A 19,834-nucleotide genomic window follows, 5' to 3' on the forward strand; every position below is an offset into this window, starting at 1 on the left:
GTCGGGGGTGTTTTGAATGCGATTTTTCCGCTTCTTGGCAGAATGGGGTTGGACTGAATGGCCCATAAAGTCTCTTCCATTTCTATGATTCTGTGAGTGTTGACATGGAGACATTGTGAGGCCTTCTCAGACCTGGAGAAGGGAGAAAGTGGGCAAGGCAGTGCAATGGTCCCAATGACACTGGACAATGCCAAATATATATGCTAATAGAATATAAAAATGGACAGAATAACATGCTATTAAAAGCCCATTGCAGAATCAACTGCTAATAACCTAAAAATTGAGAAATCTTCACTTGCAAGTAGGAGGAAGTTCAAAAGCCTGGGTGCTCCCACTGAGAAGGCCTTCTGCTTTGTTCACACCAAATGGTTCAAGGTATAGATGCGGTTTCATCGAATCATAGAATCAAAGAGTTGGAAGAGACCTCATGGGCCATCCAGTCCAACCCCATTCTGCCAAGAAGCAGGAATATTGCACTCAAATCACCCCTGACAGATGGCCATCCAGCCTCTGTTTAAAAGCTTCCAAAGAAGGACCCTCCACCACACTCCAGGGCAGAGAGTTCCACTGCTGAACGACTCTCACAGTCAGGAAGTTCTTCCTCATGTTCAGATGGAATCTCCTCTCTTGTAGTTTGAAGCCATTGTTCCGCGTCCTAGTCTCCAAGGAAGCAGAAAACAAGCTTGCTGCCTCCTCCCTGTGGCTTCCTCTCACATATTTATACATGGCTATCATATCTCCTCTCTGCCTTCTCTTCTTCAGGCTAAACATGCCCAGCTCCTTAAGCCGCTCCTCATAGGGCTTGTTCTCCAGACCCTTGATCATTTTAGTCACCCTCCTCTGGACACATTCCAGCTTGTCAATATCTCCCTTCAAATGTGGTGCCCAGAATTGGACACAATATTCCAGGTGTGTCTAACCAGAGCAGAATAGAGGGGTAGCATGACTTCCCTAGATCTAGACACTATGCTCCTATTGATGCAGGCCAAAATCCCATTGGTGCATGTAATACTATTATGCATGCTTTCATAGAAGGGTGCATGTGAATTGTCCATAGTTGCACACTGCACATGCACACTTGGCTGTACATTCAGATGGACAGTGTCACAACTGCTGCCTAACACCATGAATGTCAAGTTATGCACCGTCCCTTTAACATAGGATTTTGGCTAAAGCATAAAACAAAAACATGATATGCATGTTATGGTGCTCCAGTGAGTGTTCATCCGAAGGAAAGGGAATCTGGCAGCGTTGCTGTCGAACGCAGTGCTTCATGGGTCTTCCACATGCTTCCTATACGCTCTCCTTCCCATCCTCACAGTCACCCTATAAAGCATGTCATCAGCCTTATTACGAGCAATAAGATTGTCCCTACGTTGCAAAGAGAGAGATTACACTTTGCCTCAGGCACTCTTGTAAGTGTGTGGCTTCGGTCTCTTGGCCACAAAACCAGCTCATAAACGTTGAGCTGTAAATTGCGAAGGAAACATTCAAAGTTTCCCCTATTTAAAAAAGACTCCACCACATAGTTGCTTATATAGGTCCTTCTCTCAGTGTGTTTCCAAAAAGTCCTAAAGGCACGCCAGAATTAGAAGTCCAAACTTTTCCTTTGGACTACAACTCCCAGAATCCACAAGCAATTATGCTAATGCATAACCTGTATGCCTCACAATTTCCTTATGAAGTGATACAATTCCTTCACACCATCTTATATTTTGACGACTTTGAATCAAAACAAGGGCAAGAATCATTCGCCATCCATTGCTAGTCCCATCAATCCTCGCCAGTGTAGTTAATTGTGAAGAATGCTGGGAGCTGCAAGCCAGGCACATGAGTTTTAATGCAGATGTGAGAATCAGAACCCTGTGGGTGTGGTTGGACTACAATTCCCAGTATTCCTCATCAATTATGTCATTCCCAACCATTATAGACTTATGAATTATAGAATTGCCAATGGGATTTTGGCCTGCATCAATAGGATCATAGTGTCTAGATCTAGGGAAGTAATGCTACCCATGCTCTATTCTGCTCTGGTTAGACCACCCCTGGAATATTGTGTCCAATTCTGGACACCACAATTCAAGAGAGATATTGACAAGCTGCAATGTATCCAGAGGAGGGCGACTAAAATGATCAAGGGTCTGGAGAACAAGCCCTATGAGGAGCAGCTTAAGGAGCTGGGCATGTTTAGCCTGAAGAAGAGAAGGCTGAGAGGAGATATGATAGCCATGTATAAATATGTGAGAGGAAGCCACAGGGAGGAGGGAGCAAGCTTGTTTTCTGCTTCCTTGGAGACTAGGACGCGGAACAATGGCTTCAAACTACAAGAGAGGAGATTCCATCTGAACACGAGGAAGAACTTCCTGACTGTGAGAGCAGTTCAGCGGTGGAACTCTCTTCTCCGGAGTGTGGTGGAGGCTCCTTCTTTGGAAGCTGTTAAAGAGAGATTGGATGGCCATCTGTCAGGGGTGATTTGAATGCAATATTCCTGTTTCTTGGCAGAGGGTTGGACTGGATGGCTCACGAGGTCTCTTCCAACTCTTTGATTCTATGATTCTATGAGTCCCAACCCAAAGCAGATCTAATGACTCCACAGAACCTACGTACGGGTCGACTTGCCACATTTCCATTGACGATTCAATGTATTTCCTCTCATTGGAAATAACAATAGGATTTCACCTCCCTCTGTGCACAAAAAAGTAACTTTTTTGAGCTTTGATAGCATTTTGCTCAACTAACAACTGAGATGAATGTCAAGCTGTGTCCTTGCGAGGGGGAAATCCATGCAGGAGATCTTCTTTGGCTCATCTGCCTTAAGTAACTTGGGAACAAGTTTCCCACCCATAAGACAAGAAGGACTCAATTTGTCCTGCTGGGAACAGAAAAGAGTCTGCAGAACAGATGGGGGTATCTTGCAGGCAGAGAAAATGAAAGAAAATAGGGAAGGAAAGAACCGAACATGCACTGTATGGTTTGATTTCCATTTGACCAAAACCTCCCACCAACTGAGCTTCAAGGGAGGTAACACTCCCATTATATTCTCTATTAGTCAGGCCTCATCTGGTGCATTGCGTTTCCAGAAGGATATAGACAAATTGACGCAAGTTCAGACTTGGGCAATAAAGAGGTATGGAGAACAAAACATATGGGGCAGGTCGAAGGAGTGGGTCATGTTCAGGTTTTCATTGTGCATCACAAGATATAAACATGAGCCAGCAGTGTGTTGTGGCAGCAAAAAAGGCAAATATTATTTTACCCTGAATGAATAATAAAATATATTTTATTTATGTTATGCCCTATCTCTCGGAGAGACTCAGGGCGGACTACAGTGCACATACTTAGGCTATCCCTCGTAGTCCGAGAATGATGGTCCTCCAAGTTTGGTGTCCTGGCGGTGGGTCCGTAGGTGACTGTGGAGCCCTATTCTTGCTCTGCATCTTCTTCTGCAGTGAGGGCATTGCTTTCCAGGTGGAAGGTGGTCTCGGTCAGTGTTAGCTTGACGCGCCTTCCTCTTGGCACGTTCCTCTCTTTCACCCTCCATTTGTGCCTCTTCAAATTCTACAGCACTGCTGGTCACAGCTGACCTCCAGCTGGAGTGCTCAAGGGCCAGGGCTTCCCAGTTCTCAGTTCTGTGCCAGAGTTTTTGAGGTTGGCTTTGAGCCCATCTTTAAATCTCTTTTCCTGTCCACCAACATTCCGTTTTCCGTTCTTGAGTTTGGATTACAGCAACTGCTTTGGGAGACGGTCGTCAGGCATCCGGACAACGTGGCCGGTCCAGTGGAGTTGATGGTGGAGGACCATCGCTTCAATGCTGGTGGTCTTTGCTTCTTCCAGCACCCTGACGTTTGTCCACCTGTCTTCCCAAGAGATTTGCAGGATTTTCCGGTGCACATATACAGTGCACATATACGGCAAACATTCAATGCCATTATACAATTAACAAAGACAGACAGTACGTAAACAGAGGTAAAGGCTTCCCATCTTTTTTCATCTCTGGAATCTGAAGGCTCTGCTGTTGTAGTTCAGCCTGTGATTGTGTCTGATGTCAATGGGGATGATGGTTTTCCTGGGCATGTGTCTGACGTAAAAGGGGATTATTGTTTTTCTGGGCCTGAGTCAAGCCCAGGCCTTACTGAGAGGCCCAAGGTTTCTCGTGAACTGAGTGTTTTTCCTGTAGATTCCCAAGGTCAAATTCCTGGGAGAGGCCCACATCAGTCTTTCTCTGAGAAACTGTCTTCTGAGGATGATTTGTCAAGTGCAGAATTTAATGAGTTTGAAGATAGAAAATAAGACTTTTGCAAACTAAAGCAAAGTTCTAAAGATCAGCAAAGGTCAGTCCATCTGCTAGAAAAGAGAGATAAAAAATCCTTATCTGGTTGTAAGGGAAAACAAAATGCTTTCCTTTCAGTTCATGGGACAGGAAAAACTTTGTATGATACGAGGAAAGGATTCTAGCTCAGTCTCGTCAACATTTGAGTTTCATGATGGTCTTGTTTCCAAGTGGAATTCTAGTTTCATGTTTCAAGTTTTGCCAGGTTCTTGTTCTGGGCATTGGATCTCCATGCTGCTTTGTTCCTTTGGGTTTTGCATCTTTGGATCTTATGTTTTTACCTTTGTACTTTGAAGTTCATGCACTATCTGTATTCTTTGGAAAATACTGTTTTGGGCTATACTGATTCCATCATATGTATTGCTTTGCTTACATATATCCTTCAATAAACTGCTTACTGATTTTACTACAATGGTGAGGTGTTTAAGGACGGAGGTGTTCCTGCTCTGGGATACAACAGTGGTCAACTCCGGCCACAGAGGGGAGGGGATGCTGTCATTCCATCTTTCATGCCAAGGAGCTTTGTTGTCCTTAGGCGTTCTCCCAATCAAATCTCCAGCATGTCTGCATGGGTGCCTTTTATTACCTCTCACATTGCTGTTGTTGAACTGCTAGGTGAGCAGAAGTTGGGCTGATAGTGGGAGCGAACCTCAACCTGGACTTGAACTTTCGACCTTTCGATCGGCAAGATTTTCTGCAGTTGGCAGTTTAACCTGCCTGGCCCAATAGAGACATAGTTTCCAAAGAAAAGGAAATAATAGTTCCTCGATATTCTGTACTGGTTAGGCATCATTTATAGGACTGTAATCAATTCTGGGTGTTTTGTTTTGACAAGTTGCAGAAGATTCAGTATAGGTTTTAAGTTATGAAGGGGTTAGATTTTGACCGAACATTGGAAGGAATATACGGTATTGATGGTTAGAGTGGCTTGGCAGTGGAACGCATTGCTTAAAGAGGTTCAGGGATTTCCTCCTCTGGATATCTTCAAAAAGAGATTGGGCAGGTACCTACTAAGAATGCTTTAGCCCAGGTAAGGGCAAACTTCAGCTCTCCAGGTGTTTTGGACTTCAACTCCCACAATTCCTAACAGCTGGTAGACTGTTAGGAATTGTGGGAGTTGAAGTCCAAAACACCTGGAGAGCTGTAGTTTGCCCATGCCTGCTTTAACTGTAATTCCTGCACCTAGCTGTGGGATGGACGTGATGGCCTTTGGGGGAATTCCTTTCAACTCTCTGACATTCTAAGAGTTTGCATGGGAACATTAATCCTGAAAGATTTAGTGCAGGAGCCCCATAAAAATAAAATGCTCCATTTTGTGTTTTTACTCATCTGTTTGCAATAAGGAAAATAAATAAATAAGTAAATAAAATCATTATTATTTTGTTTTGGGTTCCAAGTTGCCTAATTTATAATATGTTTTGGCAAATTACACTTTTCCAGCCTTAGAGGAAAGTCATGGCAAAGCTCTTCTTACTGGAAAGCCTATAATGGGTTCGCTGTGTCAGAATGAAGGCACTAAACAAGTATGCCTACAGTTTCTGAGAAAACGGGAATGCAGAATTCAAGCTTCTAGCCCTTATTGTTGATCAGGCAAAGTTGAGATTGGCCATTGCTCTCCTCCCAGGGAGGAATCGTCTTCTGATTTCCTGGCTGTAGTTTGCGTCTGCAGCCATCTTCGCACCTAAAAATACAAAGTGTCACTGCCTCCACATTTCTCCTTCTATTTGCCAGTTATCAATCAGTCCAGTTGTCAGAATCTTGGTTTTTATGTTTAACTGCAACCCAGCTTTTGTACTTTCTTCTTTCACCTTGATTAGAAAGCTCCTCAGCTCCTCCTCGCTTTCAGCCATCAAAGTGGTATCATCTGCAATATCTGTTTTCTGATCGTCTTAGGCAAGCCCTATGAAAGGATCATTCAACCCCCCAGGTGGTGGCAACCCAAAGGTTGAGAACCGCTGGTCTAATGGGCGACTCAGAATCATGAATCACAGGTTGATGACTGAGCGGGGCTTGGAAGCCTTCCCTTTTTGACTAACATGGCTCAGGATTTTCCAGTCCGCATGGTCAATGCCTTGACAATTGGAAAAGGATCTCTTCCAGACTCTCTAGATGGGATTCCCTGAAGCCCAACAATATCATATAGTCCTTCTCCTTGTATTTTCTTTCTCTTCCTTGACAAAAATTTCACAGATGAACAGAATAGAGAAGCTCAAGCAACATCAGATTTATGTTGTCAAGATGACAGAAAAAAATCATAGAATCATAGAATCTGAGTGTTGGAAGAGACCTTGTTGACCATCCAGTCCAACCCACTGCCAAGAAGCAGGAAAATCACATTCTAGGCACCCCCAAAAGATGGCCATCCAGTCTCAGTTTAAAAGCCTCCAAAGAAGGAGCTTCCACCACACTCCAGGGCAGAGAGGTCCACTGCTGAACAGCTCTCACAGTCAGGAAGTTATTCCTAATGTTCAGTTGGAATCTCCTTTCTTGTCGTTTGAAGCCATTGTTCCGCACCCTAGTTTCCAGGGCAGCAGAAAACAAGCCTGCTTCTTTCTCCCTATGACTTCCTCTCACATATTTATACATGGCTATCATGTCTCCTCTCAGCCTTCTCTTCTTCAGGCTAAACATGTCCACTCCTCATGGGGCTTGTCCTCCAGACCCTTGATCATTTTAGTTGCACTCGTCTGGGCACATTCCAGCTTGTCGATATTTCTCTTCAATTGTGGTGCCCAGAACTGGACACAGTACTGCACATGTGGTCTAACCAAGGCAGAATAGAGGGGGAGCATGACTTCCCTGGATCTAGACACTATCCTATTGATGCAGGCCAAAATCCCATTGACTTTTTTGACATGATGACAAAGAATGATAGGCTGCTGCAGTTTACTTTTGCCTGAGCTTTACTGGGAAGGAAAAGACTCCATATCACTTCCCATGCTAAATTAACCAAGTGCAGACTACTTTCATAGAATTGTAGAATCAAACAACTGGAAGAAATTGCACTTTGAACTCATTTTGCAGCAATCGAAATAAGAAGGGGGGAATGTGGGATATGGAAGGAGAAAGTGGGAGAGTTTAAAAGCAGCTGAAAAAGTTGGAAGGCAGAGTCTTAATTGGGTCTGCCTCTGTCAAACCAGGCAAACTTGGTCATTTGTGACCATGTTCCTCTCTTCTGTGGACAACCAGCAGGAATCCCATGTTAGGGCACGAACAATATTTTGTATCCCAGCTGTTTCTCGGCTGTTTTTCTTCTCCTCAAAAAACTTTTCTTTTCCGAGACTTCGACTAGCTGTAGAGATCACCTGCAGTTCATTTGATTTATGAACGGATAATTTTTTCCCCTTTTTTTTTCCAAAAAAAGAGGGGTCTTTGTTTTCTTTTGATTGTTGTTTCAGTTGCTGCCCTCGCTTCCTTCCCTGCTTTGAATACCTCCGGCCTGGGCCCAAAGCGATGAGAATGGCTGCGGATAAACACTCACACTCCATCATGGAATCTTGGCGCATTGGGAGGAGGAGGTGCTGAAAAGGGCAAGCCAAGGAGCAGCGCAACTCCCTCCCTGCGCAAACATCTGCCTCACCATCCCTGCCAAGCCTCTGCCCTTGCTTCCTCGCCTGCAAAGGTGGCACTTCACTGCTACATGGCTGATCTTGGAAGCTCAGCAGGATCAGACCTGGTTAGTGCTTGGATGGAAGACCACCAACACATCCCAGGTGCTGTAGGGTATCTTTCAGAGGCAGGAATTGGTAAAACTACCTTGTCAAAGAAAAGCCTATGAAATTCATGGAGAGGCCATAAATCGACAGGTGGTACAAAGGCCCATGCACACACAATATCTGGCCTTGGTCATTTTCTCCCAAATGGTGCAGGATAGAATTTCATGCACATGAGGAAAGGCACTTTCTAAACTCTTAGCCCCAGAATCCCCAGACAGCTATACTGGCAGGCATGTAGTCGGGGGGGGGGGGGGGGCTTGAGGGGCTTCAGCCCCCCCCCCCCAAATTCTCATGGTGGTTCGCAAAAAGGCCTTACTGGTGCATTATTTAAACTGTTATGTTTATTCATATCATGATCTGATCAGTATACTCAATATATCCCATATGCATGGGGGTATTGGAGTAATGATGCAAAAGGTTTGGTAGGCTAGACCCTCTTTCACTGAGACTCAGCCCCCCCCCCCCGAAACTCAGCCCCCCCGAACCCCCCCCCCTGAAAAAAATTCACCCCCCCCCCCCCCCGAAATGAAATCCTGGCTACGGGCCTGTATACTGGGAGTAGTAGTTCAAAACGAAGAACCTTTACCAGAAGGAATATCAGATGCTATAGACCAGTCCTGGGCAAACTTGGGCCCTCCAGGTGTTTTCGACTTCAACACTGGAATTGTGGGAGTTGAAGTCCAAAACACCTGGAGGGCCCAAGTTTGCCCATGCCTGCTATAAACTATATTTCAGAGTAAGGAACTGGCAAAACCACCTCTGAGTATTCCTTGCCTAAGAAAACCCTATGAAATTCATGAAGTGGCCATAAGTCAACAAGTGGTTTGAAGTCACATGCATATACATAAACAACAGATCCAGTATTGCCTAACTACCATATAAAGGCACCAGATCCTACCTGATCTTGGAAGCCAAGCAGGATCAGCCTTGGTTAGTAATGGGATGGAAGATCGCCAATGAACACAATCTGCTGTAGGGTCTATTTCAGAAGAAGAAATTGGTAAAACCACTTCTGAGGATTCCTTGCCTATGAGAATCCTATGAAATTCCTGCCATAAGTCAACAGGTGATTTGAAAGCAGATACATACAACAATATCCATACATGCACACACACATTGGCAAACTCTTTCCTCATTTTTATGTATGATTCTGAAAGCTGGATTGTGATGAATGTGGAGAGGAAGAAAATGAAGTCCTTGGTGCTGGAGAAGAAGCTTTACAGATACTGTGGACTGCTACAAAGGCCAATAAATGGATTATTGAACAAATCAAGCTTGAACTTTCCCTAGAAATCAGGATGACTGGCCTGTTGTACTTTGGCCATATCATGAGAAGAGATGACTCACGAGAGGAGATGATAAAGTGGAGAGTAACAGGAAAAGAGAAAGACTTTATTGTAATTGGATAGACCCATTCACAGAAGCTGAGTCAGCAAGACCTGAGTTGTGAGAATAGATAGAATCATAGAATCATAGAATCAAAGAGTTGGAAGAGACCTCATGGGCCATCCAGTCCAACCCCCTGCCAAGAAGCAGGAATATTGCATTCAAATCACCCCTGACAGATGACCATCCAGCTCCTGTTTAAAAGCTTCCAAAGAAGGAGCCTCCACCACACTCCGGGGCAGAGAGTTCCACTGCTGAACGGCTCTCACAGTCAGGAAGTTCTTCCTCGTGTTCAGATGGAATCTCCTCTCTTGTAGTTTGAAGCCATTGTTCCATTGCGTCCTAGTCTCCAGGGAAGCAGAAAACAAGCTTGCTCCCTCCTCCCTGTGGCTTCCTCTTACATATTTATACATGGCTCTCATATCTCCCTTCAGCCTTCTCTTCTTCAGGCTAAGCATGCCCAGCTCCTTAAGCCGCTCCTCATAGGGCTTGTTCTCGACCCTTGATTATTTTAGTCGCCCCCCTCTGGACACGTTCCAGCTTGTCAATATCTCTCTTGAATTGTGGTGCCCAGAATTGGACACAATATTCCAGGTGTGGTCTAACCAGAGCAGAATAGAGGGGTAGCATTACTTCCTTAGATCTAGACACTATGCTCCTCTTGATGCAGGCCAAAATCCCATTGGCTTTTTTTGCCGCCACATCACAATGTTGGCTCATGTTTAACTTGTTGTCCATGAGGACTCCAAGATCTTTTTCACACGTACTGTTCTTGAGCCAGGCATTGGCCCCCATTCTGTATCTTTGCATTTCGTTTTTCCTGCCTAAGTGGAGTATCTTGCATTTGTCACTGTTGAACTTCATTTTGTTAGTTTTGGCCAATCATCTCTCTAATCTGTCAAGATCGTTTTGAATCCTGCTCCTGTCCTCTGGAGTACTGGCTCTCCCTCCCAATTTGGTGTCGTCTGCAAATTTGATGATCATGCCTTCTAACCCTTCATCTAAGTCGTTAATAAAGATGTTGAACAGGACCGGGCCCAGGACGGAACCCTGCGGCACTCCACTCGTCACTTCTTTCCAAGATGAAGAGGAAGCATTAGTGAGTACCCTCTGGGTTCGTCCATTTAACCAATTACAGATCCACCTCACCGTAGTTTTGCCTAGCCCACATTGGACTAGTTTCCTTGCCAGAAGGTCATGGGGGACCTTGTCGAAGGCCTTACTGAAATCCAGATAGATGATTTGGAGAGTGGAGAGGAAGGAACTTAACTTTACCCTTCCAGCAAAAGCAAACTGCTGCAGCCTCTCCCAGCTTATTTGCACTTCCTCATTAATACTGTTTGCTATCTTGATCATATTTTGATGGTGCTTGGTCACACATGATGGTTTTCATTATTTTTTAAATGGTAGAGGTGTGTTATCCTCTTACAAGTGGACATTACATGAAACAGAAATATACAAAAGCACCAGAAAGATTATTGTGGTGCTGTGCGTGTATATGTTGGGAACTTGGCAGAACGTTCTCAGTAGGGGTTGTGGCATATTTTCAGAAATGCAGAAAATCTAATTTCAGAATAAATATAAAACCTTTCTTTTATGACTCACAAAATTGTATACATAGGATATGATTTTGGAATGCGAGGGGGAGTTTGTTCCAAGTTTGCAGGGACACTTGGGCTTCATGTCTCTGACCAAGAACAAATCAGCAGCTGATGCTTTCTGCTGTGGTGAAAAAAAGTCAGAGGTCAAGCTGGGTTAGTAGCCTTTGGCTAGAACTATGCAGCTGTGAAATCTCCAGCCACTAATTCTGCATTTAGAGTTGCCAGACCAGGATTATCCCAAACTCTGACATCTCAGGACCAAATGTGGTGGAGGCTCCTTCTTTGGAGACTTTTAAACAGAAGCTTTTAAGAAGAGGCTGGGTGGCCATCTGTCAGAGATGCTTTGAATGTGACTTTCCTGTTTCTTGGAAAGGAGTTGGACTAGATGGCCCACAAGGTCTCTCCCAACTCTATGATATTATTATTATTATTATTATTATTATCTTTATTTGTACCCCAGTAGCATCTCCCGAAGGACTCGATGCGGCTTACAAAGGCCAAGGCCTCAAAACACAACATAACAATACAACACCTAAAGCAAATTAAAAACAATTAAAGCAATAAACAATACATCAAGACACTATAAAACTGGGCCGGGCCAGAGTAATGGATACAGGATTAAAAGTGCTGATATGACAGGTGATATGTAAGGATTATGGGGTAAGTGCAGTGTGCAGTGTGCAGCAATCTTAGTTCTAATAAAGTGCTTCTGGGACTTGTTATTGGAGATTCCTATTCTGGAAAGGCACATCGGAACAGCCAGGTCTTCAAGTTCTTTCTAAAGACTGCCAATGTAGGGGCCTGTCTGAGATCTTTTGGGAGGGTGTTCCAGAGTCGGGGAGCCACCACAGAAAAGGCTGTCTCGCGTCCCCACCAAACGCGCCTGCGACGCTGGAGGGATCACGAGCAGGGCCTCTCCGGATGATTTATGATTCTAAAAATGAGATGTAGGGAGAACCTCTTGTGATGTTACTTGGGGGGTGTCCAGATTATGTCACAATGTTGATGTCGCAAAGGACTGGCCCTGGTGATGTCATTAAACATGGCCATCATAGGCGAGCCCTCATGAGTGGGTATGATTGTCTTCCAAGGGTACAGTCTTGGTGATTGGTCTGTAAGTGACTGTAGAGACCTATTCTGGATCCGAATGGTCTTTCGCAGTGAGGGCATTCATTTCCAAGTGAAAGGTGGTCCTGAAAAGGGTTGGCTTGATGTGCTTTCCTCTTGATATGTTTTCCCCTTTCAACCTCTGTTCAGAATCCATAGCAGTGTTGGTGACAGCTGACCTCCAGTTTCAACACTTGAGAACCTGGGCTTCCCACTTCTCTCAGTCCAGCAAAGTTGATGTCGGAGGACCATTAGTTTGAAAGGTGGTGGTCTTTGCTTCTTCCAGATCACTGATGTTTGTTAGTTGCCTTACCAAGAGATTTGCAGGATTTTTCTAAGGTAATTCTGATGGAATCTTTCCTCTAGACATATTTTCTCTTTCATCCTCTGTTCAAAATCCATAGCAGTGTTCGTCACAGCTGACCTCCAGTTTCAACACTCGAGAACCAGGGCTTCCCACTTCTCTGTATTTTTTGCCTTAATTTTTTAGGTTTGTTTTAAGCCCATCTTTAAATCTCTCTTGCTGTCCACTAACATTCCAATTTTGGTCCTTGAGCTGGGAGTAAACTAGCTGTTTTGGAAGACAGTGATTGGGCATTTGGACAACATGGCACTCGTCCAGCAAAGTTGATGTCGGAGGACCATTACTTTGAAAAGTGGTGGTCTTTGCTTCATAATCATAGAATCAAAGAATCAAAGAGTTGGAAGAGACCTCATGGGCCATCCAGTCCAACCCCCTGCCAAGAAGCAGGAAAATTGCATTCAAAGCACCCCTGACAGATGGCCATCCAGCTTCCAAAGAAGGAGCCTCCACCACACTCCGGGGCAGAGAGTTCCACTGCTGAACGGCTCTCACAGTCAGGAAGTTCTTCCTCATGTTCAGATGGAATCTCCTTCTTCCAGATCACTGATGTTTGTTAGTTGTCTTACCAAGAGATTTGCAGGATTTTTCAAAGGCAATTCTGACGGAATCTTTCCAGAAATCGAGAGTGACGTTTTTAGATGGTTCATGTTTCACAGGTGTATTACAGTTGGGAGGACAATAGTTTATAAACAAACATCTTGGTTTCCCTACGAATGTCCTGATCCTCAAACACTCCCTACTGAAACTCAAACATTGACTAAGTTGCACCTAATAAATTAATCAAAAAGATAGTCAAATAATCAAGTACACAGTAGGTCCCCCACTTTTGCAGGGGTGAGGGGCACAAGAGCCCCGTGGCTGTGGGAAAATACATGAATTAAAAATGTGGGTTTTTTCAACCTGAGATAAACCCTCTTTAGGAATCTCTGGGTCGTCAGTGTCAGCCAGGAGTTGACCGCAGCATTGCTCCACAAGGAAACACGTGGCAAGGCCAACAAATGAATTTGATAAGAAATGGCTTTTGTGAAATGCTAAATAATAATGAAAGGGCCTAAAACTCCCCCCCCCCCCCAAAAAAAAACTATTGCACACATATCCCTCTAAAGCAGTGTTTCTCAACCTGGAGATTGGGACCCTGGGGGGGGGGGTCACAAGGGGGTTTCAGAGGGGTCACCAAAGACAATCAGAAAACATATTTTTGATGGTCTTAGGAACCCCTTTGGCAGAGAAGCTGAAGATCTCTCTGCCTGTCCATCTCTTCCTTTTTGGAAACAGACGGTGAATCCCCCCCACCAAAAGCCCTCCTCCACTGTGATTGGCTGGCCCCTCAGTTGGCCTCTCAGCCAAGGGAAGGGCTGTTTCTGGGACTCCAAGTGCAGGGGGGAGAGCAAACATGCATGGTGCATGACAGCGTGGTGTGCATGTGGGGCCGAGGGAGAGCATGCCAGGTTGGAGGGAAGTTCATGCGGGTGAATCCCTTCAAGGCATGGGGGTTCTGTATGGGGAGTTTGGCCCAATTCTATTGTTGATGGAGTTCAGAAAGCTCTTTGTAGGTTAACTATAAATCCCAGCAACTACAACTCCCAAATGACAATATCAAGTTCTCCCCCAACCCCACCAATATTCAAATTTGGGCATATCAGATATTTGTGCCAAATTTGGTCCGGTGAATGAAAATGCATCCTGCATATCAGATATTTACATTACAATTCATAACAGTAGCAAAATTACAGTTATGAAGCAGTAACAAAAATAATTTTATGGCTGGGGATCACCACAACATGAGAAACTATATTAAGGGGTTACAGTATTAGGAAGGTTGAGAAACACTGTTCTAAATGATGTGTTCCACTTCTTAAGAAACCCTTCTAGAAGAGAATAGTAGAGTTTTGTTCTAAGTTTCCCCCAAAGAGTAGGGCCATGTCTAATGGTCTAAAATTAAAGGAGCGAAGATTTCAATTCAACATAAAAACAGCTCAACAATTGCTTAAGGAGATGATAAAGTCTTCTCCTCTCAACATCTTCAAAATGAGTCTGAACAGCTCCCTGCTCGGATGCTTTAGCTAGAGATCTTACCTTGAATTGGTAAGATCTCCAGCTAAATTGGACCTTATTGTGTCCGATTCTGGGTACCACAATTGAAGCAAGATATTGACAAGCTGGAATGTGTTCAGAGGAGGGCGACTAAAATGATCAAGGGTCTGGAGAACAAGCCCTATGAGGAAAGGCTGAAAGAGCTGGGCATGTTTAGCCTGAAGAAGAGAAGGCTGAGAGGAGATATGATAGCCATGTATAAATATGTGAGAGGAAGCCACAGGGAGGAGGGAGCGAACTTGTTTTCTGCTGCCCTGGAGATGAGTGCGTGGAACAATGGCTTCCAACTACAAGAAAGGAGATTCTATGTGAACATTAGGAAGAACTTCCTGACTGTGAGAGCCATTCAGCAGTGGACCTTTCTGCCCTGGAGTGTGGTGGAGGCTCCTTCTTTGGAAGCTTTAAACAGAGACTGGATGGCCATCTGTTGGGGGTGCTTTGAATGTGATTTTCCTGCTTCTTGGCAGGGGGTCGGACTGGATGGCCCATGAGGTCTCTTCCAACTCTATGATTCTATGAATTAGACTCAAGGGTTCATGAAGGCCATTCCAAATTTATGATTCTATGAAAACATTTTTTTTATTTTTCAAGACTGAAGCAAGACTGCTCAAGAACACTATGATTCTGCACCGCCTCTCCATCTCTCCTTTTTTTGGCGGAAATAAAGGTTGGCCAAATAGGAAACAGGACGTGACTGTACTAACTATGGAAATGGGAACATTTCTCTGGGTCCTGGAGCAAACAGAGAAAGTCTTGGCCTAGAATCAGTAATGTAGGTGGAAGAGAAGAAATTTGTGGTGTCTATCACAAGCAGAGGAAGAAAGAGAAATCCGCAGCTTTTCAATAACAACGTTTCCAACAAGAGAAATGTGTTGGCTTGGTGATAACTGGACAGACATGACCTGTTTGCATGTGATAGTGAAGACTATAGAGAATGGGCCAAATTGTGTTCAGTGGTTCAGCTGTGCATAACATGAGCCAGATGTCACTTTGGAATACAGTTTAGGAAAGTTATTTTTGGATGACATTTCCCAGAATCCACCACTCAGCATGGCCACTAAGGGCTGTTACAAGGTACCTCTCCTCTACAAGCTTTTTGTCACTCGACATGAACCAGTGAAATGACTTCAGATCTTGGAACACTTCAGGGTTTTTTTGGATAACAGCTCCCAGATTCTCCCAGCCAGAATGGTGATGGCTGGTGTGAGGATTCTGGGAGCTGCCATCCAAAAACCAACTTTTCTAAACCCTCTAAACCAGTGTTTCTCAACCTGGGGGTCGGGACCCCTGGAAGGGTCGCCAGGGGGTGCCAGAGGGGTCACCAAAGACAATCAGAAAACACAGTATTTTTTTTTCTTGGTCATGGGGGCTCTGTGTGGTAAGTTTGGCCCTATTCTATCATTGTTGAGGTTCACAATGCTTTTTTTATTGTAGGTGAACTAAAAATCCCAGCAACTACAACTCCCAAATGTCAAGAACTATTTTCTCCAAACTCCACCAGTGTTCACATTTAGCATACTGAGTATTTGTACCAAGTTTGGTCCAGATCCATAATTATTTGAGTCCATAGTGCTCTCTGTAGGTGAACTACAACTCCCAAACACAAGGTCAATGCCCACCAAACCCTTCCAGTGTTTTCTGTTGCTTGTGGGCATTCCGTGTTCTAAGTTTGATTCAATGTATCGTCAAAGGCTTTCATGGCCAGAATCACTGGGTTGTTGTAGGTTTTTTCAGGCTATATGACCATGTTCTAGAGGCATTCTCTCCTGACGTTTCACCTGCATCTATGACAAGCATCCTCAAAGGTAGTGAGGTCGGTTGAATTCAATCGTTGGTGGAGTTCAGAATACTCTTTGATTGTAGGTGAACCATAAATCCCAACAACTACATCTCCCAAATTGTTTCATAACAGGAGCAAAATTACAGTTATGAAGTAGCAAAAGAATGTGATGGTTGGGGGTCACCACAACATGAGGAAATGTATTAAGGGGTCGCGGCATTAGGAAGGTTGAGAAACACTGCTCTAAACTTTTCTAAACCAACTTTTCTAATCCGCTATTTAAGCCTGCATTAAAAGAAATTCAGGAAATAATAGAATCATAGAATCATAGAGTTGGAAGAGACCTCATGGGCCGTCCAGTCCAACTCCCTGCCAAGAAGCAGGACAATGGCATTCAAAGCACCCCCGACAGATGGCCATCCAGCCTCTGTTTAAAAGCTTCCAAAGAAGGAGCCTCCACCACACTCCGGGGGAGAGAGTTCCACTGCTGAACAGCTCTCACAGGAAGTTCTTCCTCGTGTTCAGATGGAATCTCCTTTCTAAGAGCCCCACTATATTCTGCACTGCTCAGACCACATCTGGAGCACAGTGTTTAGTTCTGGGCACCTCATTATAAGAAAGATATAGACAAGTTGAGGTGGGTTCAGAAGGGAAAAAAGGATGATAAGAGATATGGAGAACAAAACATGTGAGGAGTTGATCATGATCGGCTTGGTGAAGAGAAGGCACAGTGACATGCTAACCTTCTTTAGATGCTTCAAGGGCTGCCATAAAGAAGAGAGATGGTTTGTTCCCTGATACTCATGAGGGTAGAAGAATTAGAGGAGGCACGAGTGGAGGGTGAAAGAGAGAAACGTGCCAGGAGGAAGGTGCATCAAGCCAACCCCGACCGGGATCGCCTTCCACCTGGAAACCAATGCCTTCACTGTGGGAGAAGATGCAGGTCAAGAATAGGGCTCCACAGCCACCTACAAACCCACAAAAATAGTCATCAAGGAGGACCATCTTACTCGTCCAACGAGGGATCGCCTAAGTAAAGTAAAAAGTAAGAAGAATATATTTTAGTTGCACATTAGAGGTCCTTTCCGACAGTGGTTTGGCAGTGGAACCCCTTCCAATTCTATGATTCTATGTCTATGGTGAACATGGAAATAATTTCCATGGAGTCCAAAGACATTCCCTGAACCCTGCTCACTGCAACCTCTTGATTTTCTCTCCCTCTCAACTTCTTTTCTTTCTCCAGAGGGGTCTCCTCAGGCAGGCGGCCACTCTGGACCTCTCTGGCTAGAAAACAGGAAGCCCTCCGCAGCGTGATGCAGCGGAAATCAGACAAATGAAATGAAGCGGCCGCAAGGAAACAGGCGGAAGCTGGCAGGATATTTGGAACTGGCCCCATGAATTCTTGAGCTTATCTCTCTCCAGCAGAAGTCCAGAATTCCCTGCAAAACAGCAAGCAGCTGGAACGGAGCCCACCCGCCATAGAGACACTCTCTGCAAGGCCTGGCATGGGAAGCTGAGTCCTCAACACACACACATATATACACACACACACCAGGCTCTTGTGTTGCTGCCCCATCAGGCTCTGTGCCGGACACAGATTGTGGCCTGTTAGGTATCAGTGGAAATCCTAGGGAAGGATCTCACTGCTGCCCTCAAGCTTCCAGAAAGAAAAGGACATTGAAATATAACTTCTGGGCAAAGGTAGTGGGTTGGATGGAGGGGTACTCACGAATGAAAAACACCAACAAAACCTAGGCACTTTTCCTGCAACATGAGACATCTTTTTTTAACCATGTCATAAGCAAATTGAGAATACTGCAAGTCGCTTCCGGAGTGAGAGAAATGGCCGTCTACCAGGATGTTGCCCAGGGGATGCTTAGATGTGTTACCATCCTGTGGGAGGCTTCTCTCATGTCTCCTTATGGGAAGCTGGGGCTGACAGTTGGGAGCTCACCCCATCTTGTGGATTCGAACCACCGACCTTCAGGTCTTCAGGTCAGCCATTCAGCCGACACAATGGTTTTAGCCCATTGTGCCACCGTGGTTCCTACATGAGCCATCAAATTGTGCCCAAAGAAATGTATTTGCAATGTTGTGCTCTGCAACTGTTTTGATTTGGCAGGATAATTCTGATTAATCCTAAGGTAACAAAACGAATTTCTAAAGCAATAAAAATGAAATGCACAGATATAGGATGATGGATATCTGGCTTGATAGCTGTATGTGTAAAAGGGATCTTAATAGATCAAAAGCTGAATATGAGTCAACAGTATGATATGGCAGCCTAAAAAAGCCAATGCAATTCTAGGCTGTACATACATAGTGCCTATATCAAGGGAAGTCATAGTCCCACTCTGTTCTACCTTGGTGAGACCTCACCTGGGATACTGTCTTCGGTTCTGGGCATCACCATTCAAGGAGGAGGTTGACATGCTAGAATGTGTCCAGAGAGGGGCAAAGGTATGTCAACAATGGATCCTTCCAAGGGGCAGCTTAGGGAGCCGAGTGTGTTTAGCTTGGAGAAGAGAAAGCTGAAAGGAGACATGATGGCCATGTTTAAATATTTGAAATGAGATCATATAGAAGAAGGGGGAAATATGTTTTCTGCTGCTTTAGAGACTTGATACAGAGCAGTAGACTGAAACTGCAAGAAAAGAGAAAAACATCCTGATTTACAGAGCTGTTTTACAGAGGAATGTGCTGCCTCAGAGTCTGGTGGAGCCTCCTTCTCTGGAGGTTTTGAAAGAGGCTGGATGGCCATCTGTCACGAGTGTTGTGACTATGTGCTGCTGCAATGTAGAATGGGTTGGAGAAGATGACCCTTGATGTCTATTTCAGTGCTATGATTCTATGATTCTAACTCAGTGGAAAGAGTAGAAATGGGGTGAATCTCGGGGGAAAGCAAACAGAGCCATCCCCTTGTAGCTTGTTTTCCCTTCTTATTAATAACTTTTGATAACTCCACCACACTCTGAGGTTGCTGGCCAAATTTGTCCCAGGTTTATTCTTGTGAAATGTTGGTGGGTATACATTATATTGTCGAAGGCTTTCATGGCCAGAATCACTGGGTTGTTGTAGGTTTTTTCAGGCTGTATGGCCATGTTCAGGTGAGATTCTGAGCATTGTTGTGGCCCCAAAAGCAACTTTTCCATGTTCTGTTCAGCATAATAACTGGTGCCGTTTCCATGCAGCTAGTTTGATCCCCCCTGTACAGGTTGGTCCTGTTTTATTGCTTCCTATTATTCTTGTTAAAGGGATGGGTTGTCACATATAGCAGTGTTTCTCAACCTGAGGATCGGGACTCCTAGGGGGTCACCAAAGACCACCAGAAAACACAGTATTTTCGGTTGGTCATGGGGCTTCTCTGTGGGAAGTTTTCACCCAATTCTATTGTTACTGAATAATCTGAGTGTAGGTGAACTATAAATCCCAGAAACTACAACTCTCAAATGTCAC

Source organism: Anolis sagrei, chromosome 4 (genome assembly GCF_037176765.1).
Source record: "Anolis sagrei isolate rAnoSag1 chromosome 4, rAnoSag1.mat, whole genome shotgun sequence".
NCBI lineage: Eukaryota > Metazoa > Chordata > Lepidosauria > Squamata > Dactyloidae > Anolis > Anolis sagrei.